Source organism: Saimiri boliviensis, chromosome 2 (assembly GCF_048565385.1).
Source record: "Saimiri boliviensis isolate mSaiBol1 chromosome 2, mSaiBol1.pri, whole genome shotgun sequence".
Taxonomy (NCBI): domain Eukaryota; kingdom Metazoa; phylum Chordata; class Mammalia; order Primates; family Cebidae; genus Saimiri; species Saimiri boliviensis.
This window is the reverse complement of record NC_133450.1, coordinates 32,486,309-32,494,304: the sequence shown is the minus strand read 5'-3', so window position 1 is coordinate 32,494,304 and position 7,996 is coordinate 32,486,309.

Here is a 7,996-nt window from a genome sequence, read left to right as displayed (position 1 = left end):
AAAACACAAGACTACAAAACTTTTAGAAGATAATATAGAAAACAATCCAAATGACCTTGGGCTTGGTGATGACTTTTTAGATACAACGCCGAAAGCATAATCAATGAAAAAAAATCCTTTGAAGTTTATTAAATTAAAAACTTATGTACTTTGAAAGATATTATTATTATTATTATTTTTTATTTTTTTGAGACAGAGTCTCACTCTGTCACCCAGACTGGAGTGAGTGCAGTGGCACAATCTCAGCTCACTGCAACCTCTACCTCCCAGGTTCAAGGGATTCTCCTGCCTCAGCCTCCCGAGTAGCTGGGACTACAGGTGTGTGCTACCACGCCCAGCTAATTTTTGTATTTTTAGTGGAGACAGGGTTTCACCATGTTGGCCAGGATGGTCTTGATCTCTTGACCTCGTGATCCGCCCACCTCGGCCTCCGAAAGTCCTGGGATTACAGGCATGAGCCACCGTGCCCAGCTGAAAAGTATTATTAAGAAAATGAAAAGACAAGCTGTAGACTGGAAGAAAATATTCGCAAAGTATATATCTGATACAAGATTTATAATCCAAAATTTACAAAGAACTTTTATGACTTGACAATAAGAAAGTGAACAACCTCATTTTAAAATCTCAGCAAAAGATCTAAACAGATACTTCATCAAAGATTACATACAGATGGCAATTAAGCATACAAAAAATCTTCAACATCATATATCATAAGGAAACTGCAAAATAAAACAATGGAATACCATTATGCATCAATTAGAATGGCCAATATCTAAAACAATGACAATTCCAAATGCTGGTCAAGATGTGGAACAACAGGAACTTTCATTTATTGATGCTGGGAATGCAAAATAACATAGCCATTTTGAAAGACAGTTTGACAGTTCCTTAAAAAATTAAACATTGACTTACCATATGATCCAGCAAGCAAAACCTAGGTATTTTTCCAAAGGAAGTTAAAACATATGTCCACACAAAAACCCAAACACAAATGTTTATAGCAGCTTTATTTTTTTTCAGCTAGGGTCTCACTCTGTCACCCAGGCTGGAATGCAGAGGCTCAATCACAGCTGTTGTGGCCTCAGCCTCCCCAGGCTCAGGTGATCCTCCCACCTCAGCCTGAGTAGCTAGCTGGGGTTACAGGTGAGCACCACCACACTGGCTAATTTCTGTATTTTTCTGTAGAGACAGGGTTTTGCCACGTTGCCCAGGTTGGTCTTGAACCAGCTTTATTCTTAATTGCTCAAAACTAGAAACAACCAAAATGTCCTTATTAGGTGAATGATAAACTGTGTTACAGCTATGCAATGGAATACTATTCAACAATAAAAAGAAATGAACTGTTCAGCCCCCAAAAGACATGGAGGAAGCTTAAATGCATATTGTTAAGTGAAAGAAGCCAATCTAGAAAGTCTACATACTTTATGATTTCAACTACATAACTTTCAGAGAAAAACAAAACTATAGAGACAGTAAAAAAATCAGGAAAAGATGAAAATACAGAGATAGTGGTTCTAGGGGAGAGAGGCAGAGCTGAACAGGCAGAGCATAAAGCATTCTTAGGGCAGTGAGACTATTCTGTATGATGCTGTAATGGTGGGTCCATGACATTTTGCATTTGTGAAAACCCATAAAATGTACAACACAAAGAGTGAATGCTAAGGTAAACTGTGGATTAGTTAATACAAATGTATCCAAAAAATGCTGGTAACTAATGTATTTTTCTAAATATGGTATAAGCCAACAATGGAGCCAAACAAACTTATCTAAGGCCATTACCTCTTTGAGACTTTGGCCTTTCACTCTCATGTGACTGATTCTAGAGTGAATAGCAAACAAGGCCGTGGTGAGATGTGTTAGGAAGTCAGCTAGTTACACTCATCTACAAATGACACTCCTGCACACCAGGCTCTTACAAATTCATGTTTCAGGAATATTATAAATTACAGCATGTCATCAACTCTCTAGGCCACTGTGAATGATTAAAACAATGGGTGAGAACAGTCTGCTATGTTGCTGCACCAGGTTAAATGCATGTTTGAAGACCAGCTATTGGCACTAAGAGATGGAGGATGAACTGTTCATGGGACCAAGATGTGGTTCAATGAAGATCAGCAGATAGAAAAGGAAGCCAATTTGTTTGACAAAGAACGTCTTCAACATTTTAAAATAGAGTGAGAGTTGATTTTTTAGAAGGAAGACGCTCCGGTAAGATATATATCCGTTTACTGCAATGAACTAAATGCTTTTCACCTACCACATCCAATAAATGTCTTGGGCATTGATCTGCATTTTAGGACTCTGCTCCAGGAAATTGAAAGAGACAGAAAAGTAAGTGACATTTTCAGTTGAATAAAAGGAATCAAGTACACAAATAACTAGACTTGAAGATAAAGATAAAAGTCACAAAAGCATATTCTCTACGAAGGGGCAGAACCAGGCATCTATTGAAGGAAAAAGAAAAAAGCCTTCAGGAAAGTAGGGCATTTTGAAAGAGCCTTGAAGGGTTGGTAGGATTTTTATAGAAGGAGCTTAGACAAGGTGACAATCCAGGTCAAGAGGACATTGTTAGCAATGATCCAGATCAGTGAGGACAAATATTAAGTGATGCAGTACACATAGCAGGTAATAGAAAGTGTGGCTGATGGGTGAGCTTTGGACATTATGTAGAGAGTTTTGAACGGCAGGCTGAAACATTTGCACTTAATTCAGTAGGCATCAAGCAACAGATGGGACTCAAATTTCCCTTCTCTTCTCTGTCCTTGGGTCTGATGCTAATGGAAAATGCCCATTCTTCCCACATGGATCTTTGTTCTCTTGTCTTCTACTCTTGCCATCCTTCTTACCCCCTTGCTTCCACTTTCTCACTCTATGCCTGACAAATTTCAGATCTCTTTCTAGCCTTGGCCTCTCTTCTAGGCAAGGGGTAATGGCTGTGGCCTAATCTAATTTCATTCTCCTTTGTCCTACATCCTAACCTAAGCCACCAAATAAACTGCTCTCTGATTTACGACTTAAAAACATATATATATATATATATATACATATATTCCCTAACAAGTTAACAGTTCCATCAAGAGATGAAAATGGTTTTGCTATGTGGTTGAGATGACAGATAGTGCTGGTAGGTCCAAGATGGAGGGCTTCCCGTTATTAGCTAGAGGGTAATAGTTGACACAAACCAAGGAATGAAACACAGCCAGCCAGTCTCAGGTGCAGCCCTCTTCCAAAAGTAAACCACCTCTTAGTAGGTGTGCCCGTAATCCCTATTTTAGGCATTTCATATGCATTTATTGAGTATGTAATCTGTACCGATTACTGTGTAAGTTTTGGAGATGGAGTTATAAAAGACAACGTGACTATGTAGCTCACACCCTAGACGGGGAAAAATGAAAATACCGCAATAGTGTGCTAAGTGGTATGATGATGTCTAGAGCTATGCCTCTTAAATTTAATGTGCATGCAGAATCACCTGGGCATCTTGCTAAAAGTGTATTCTCATTCAGTAGGCCAGTCTGCATGTCTTACCCGAGGCATCCAGGTAATGCCTAATCTGTGGATGCTGGACCACATTCAAAGAGGCAAGAATCTAGAGGAGTTCCCAGGGAACAAGGGAACTTGGTGATCATATGTGATCATGGCAACAAATGACTTTTCTTTTTTAATGTGAATTCTCCAAAATAAAATATAATTATTTGGGAGGGGGATACATAATATGAACCTATCCAAATGTAAGAGGACAAAAGGCAATCTAGGATAAGGGAAGCCTCCCTCCTACTCTGTGCTCCTAGCTAGGTAGTTCCCCTTCCTAGAAACAGCCACCATAACCAATCTCTTTTCTACCCTTCCAGAGTTAATTTTTAAAAAAATATACAAACATATACAAAGATCCTTTTTAAAAAAATCACTGGCCGGGCGCAGTGGCTCAAGCCTGTAATCCCAGCACTTTGGGAGGCCGAGGCGGGCGGATCACGAGGCCAAGAGATCGAGACCATCCTGGTCAACATGGTGAAACCCCGTCTCTACTAAAAAATACAAAAAATTAGCTGGGCATGGTGATGTGTGCCTGTAATCCCAGCTACTCAGGAGGCTGAGGCAGGAGAATTGCCTGAACCCAGGAGGCGGAGGTTGTGGTGAGCCAAGATCGCGCCATTGCACTCCGGCTTGGGTAACAAGGGCGAAACTCTGTCTCAGAAAAAAAAAAATCACTAAACCCAGTCTTTACTAATTTGTACCTTATCAAATTAAAAAATATATTTATTGGCTGTGCCTGAGGGCTCACACCTGTAATCCCAACATTTTGGGAGTCCGAAGACTGTGGATCACTTGAGGCCAGGAGTTTGAGACCAGACTGGGCAACATGGCGAAACCCCATCTCTACCATAAATACAAAAATTGGCCAATCTCATAACCCAGGCCAGCCTGGGCAACACAGGAAGACCTCCAACTCTACAAAAAAAATTTAAAAAAATTAGCTAGGAATGGTGGCCTGTGCCTATAGTCCCAGCTACTCAGAAGCCTGAGGCAGGAGGATCTCTTGAGCCTGGGAGTTCAAGGCTGCAGTGAGAGATTATTGCACCATTGCACTCCAGCCTGGACAACAGAATGAAACCCAATATCACTATAGATAGATAGATAGATAGATAGATAGATAGATAGATAGATAGACAGATAGAAATATATAGACATAGATAATTTATATACATTTACTACTGGACTAATGTATATATTGGTCTTTAAAATAAATAGCAAAATAAATTTGAATAGAAGTTCTAAAACTTTCTTTCCATACCTCAGTAGATTTTCACACATCCCACTCTGGTGACCACTGATGCATGCTTTTTGCATCTTTCTTCTTTCACTAATTAGTATATTTTGGAGTTTATTCAGTAAGAAGTGTATACACAGAACCACTTCATTGGCTAGACACAGTGACTCATGCCTATAATCCCAGCACTTTGGAAGGCTGAGATAGGAGGATTGCTTAAGGCCAGGAGTTCAAGACCAGCCTGGGCAACATAGCAACACAAGGCTGAATATTTTAAAAATTATCTGGGCATGGTGGTACACCCCTATGGTCCCAGCTACTTAGGAGGCTAAGGTGAGAGGATCACTTGAGCCTAGGAGTTCAAGGCTGTGGTGAACTAAGATTGTGCCAACGCACTCCAGCCTGGGTGATAGAGCAAGACCACATCTCTAAAAAAAATAAAAATAAACCCTACTTTGCCATTTTAATGACTGCACAATATTCTGTTCTACATACTCCAACTTATTCAATCAGTCCTCCATTGATGGGCATTTAGGTTGTTTATGATATTTTGCTATTACATCCCTGCAATGAATACTTTTGTATATACATTAATTCAGAAGATGACCCATAAGTGAAAGCTTTGACATATCCTCATGCTTCAAACATACAGCAATAAGAAACCATCTTAGTGAACCACTCACCTTTAGTGAACCATCACTAAAGGATTACTAAATATATTTCAGCAAGAAAAAAAAGAAAACCACAAAGAAAGTTTAGGAAAACAGAAGCAACGTTGAGACTAGAAAATGATAAAATAGGTTGAAAAGTATTGATGTAAAAAATAATGAATAATATCTGAGACTTCAAAAAGGATTAAAACTATAAATCTAAACAACAACAATAAGATGGAGAGAAGATATACAAAGGATAGAGTAAGTTAGAACTGTTATTGAATTTGGGAGGATAAAAATATTGATAAGTATTTAAGTGTTAGAAAAATGTATAGTTAAATATGAAGGTTAAAAGAATTAAGAATAAATTGCTTGTTAGAATAGAACTCAACATCTTTTAAAAGAAGACTTCATAATCCACACTTCTTACAACGTATCATCCACAGTGTGTAGCATGCCATAAAAATCATGATCCATATGACAAAATAGGAAAATATTACCTATAGTCAAAAGAAAAAGTAATCAATAAATACCAACGATGAACCAGATGTTGTAATTACTAACCAATTAGTAGACAAGCAGCTATTATAAATACATTCAAGGACATAAAGACAGTATGATCATAATAAATGAACAATGGGAAGTATCAGCAGAAAAATAAAAACCATAAAAATAAACAAAACGGGTCAGGTGCAATGGCTCACACCTGTAATCCCAGCACTTTGGAAGGCCAAAGTGGGCTCATCTTGAAGGCAGGAGTTCAAGACCAGCCCGGACAACATGGCAAAATCCTGTCTCCATTAAAAATACAAAAATTAGCTGGGTGTGGTGGTACGTGCTTATAATCCCAACCACTCAGGAGCCTGAGGCACAAAAACGGCTTGAACGGGGAAGCAGAGGTTGCTGTGAGCCAAGATTGTGCCACTGCACTCCAGCCTGAGTGACAGAGTGAGAGTCGGTCTCAAAAATAAATAAATAAATAAATAAAAGTAAAGAAATGAAAACTACAATATCTGAGGAAAAATTCTGCCTAAACTCAATAGCAGACTGAGTTCACAAAAGAGAAGGTTATTCCTAGGAATACAACTAACAAAGGATGTAAAGGACCTCTTCAAGGAGAACTACAAACCACTGCTCAAGGAAATAAGAGAGGACACAAACAGATGGAAAAACATTCCATGCTCATCAATATTGTGAAAATGGCCATACTGCCCAAAGTAATTTATAGATTCAAGGCTATCCCATCAAGCTACCTATGACTCTCTTCACAGAACTGGAAAAACCACCTTAAACTTCCTATGAAACCAAAAGAGAGCCCACATAGCCAAGACAATCCTAAGCAAAAAGAACAAAGCTGGAGGCATCATGCTACCTGACTTCAAACTATACTACAAGGCTACAGCAATCAAAACAGTATGGTACTGGTACCAAAACAGAGATCTAGACCAATGGAACAGAACAGAGGCCTGAGAGGCAATGCCACACATCTACAATCATCTGCTCTTTGACAAACCTCACAAAAACAAGCAATGGGGAAATAATTCCCTGTTTAATAAACGGTGTTGGCATAACTGGCTAGCCATGTGTGGAAAACAGAAACTGGATCCCTTTCTGACATCTGATTATTTCTGACAAAAATTAACTCCAGATTGATTAAAAACTTAAACATAAGACCTAACACCATAAAAATCCTAGAAGAAAACCTAGACAAAACCATTCAGGACATAGGCATAGGCAAGGACTTCATGACTAAAACACCAAAAGCAATGGCAACAAAAGCCAAAATAGATAAATGGGATCTAATTAAACTCCAGAGCTTCTGTACAGCAAAAGAAACAATCATTAGAGTGAACCAGCAACCAACAAAATGGGAAAAAATTTTTGCAATCTACCCATTCAACAAAGGGCTAATATCCAGAATCTACAAAGAACTAAAACAGATTTACAAGAAAAAAACAACCCAATCAAAAAGTGGGCAAAAGATATGAACAGACACTTTTCAAATGAAGACATTTATGTGGCCAACAAACATATGAAAAAATGCTTATCATCATTGGTCATTAGAGAAATGCAAGCCCAAATCACATTGAGATACCATCTCACACCAGTTAGAATGGTGATCATTAAAAAATCTGGAGACAACAGATACTGGACAGGATGTGGAGAATGTAAGTTAGTTCAACCATTGTGGAAGACAGGGTGATGATTCCTCAAGGACCCAGAAATAGAAATTCCATTTGACCCTTCAATCCCATTACTGGGTATATACCCAAAGGATTATAAATCGTTCTATTATAAGGACACATGCACACATATGTTCATTGCAGCACTGTTTACAATAGCAAAGACTTGGAACCAACCCAAATGCCCATTGATGATAGACTGGACAAGGAAAATGTGGCACATATACAGCATGGAATACTATGAAGCCATAAAAAACTATGAGTTTGTGTCCTTTGTAGGGACATGGATGAATCTGGAAACCATCATTCTCAGCAAACTGACAGAAGAACAGAAAATCAAACACCACATGTCCTCACTCATAGGCGGGTGTTGAACAATGAGAACACATGGA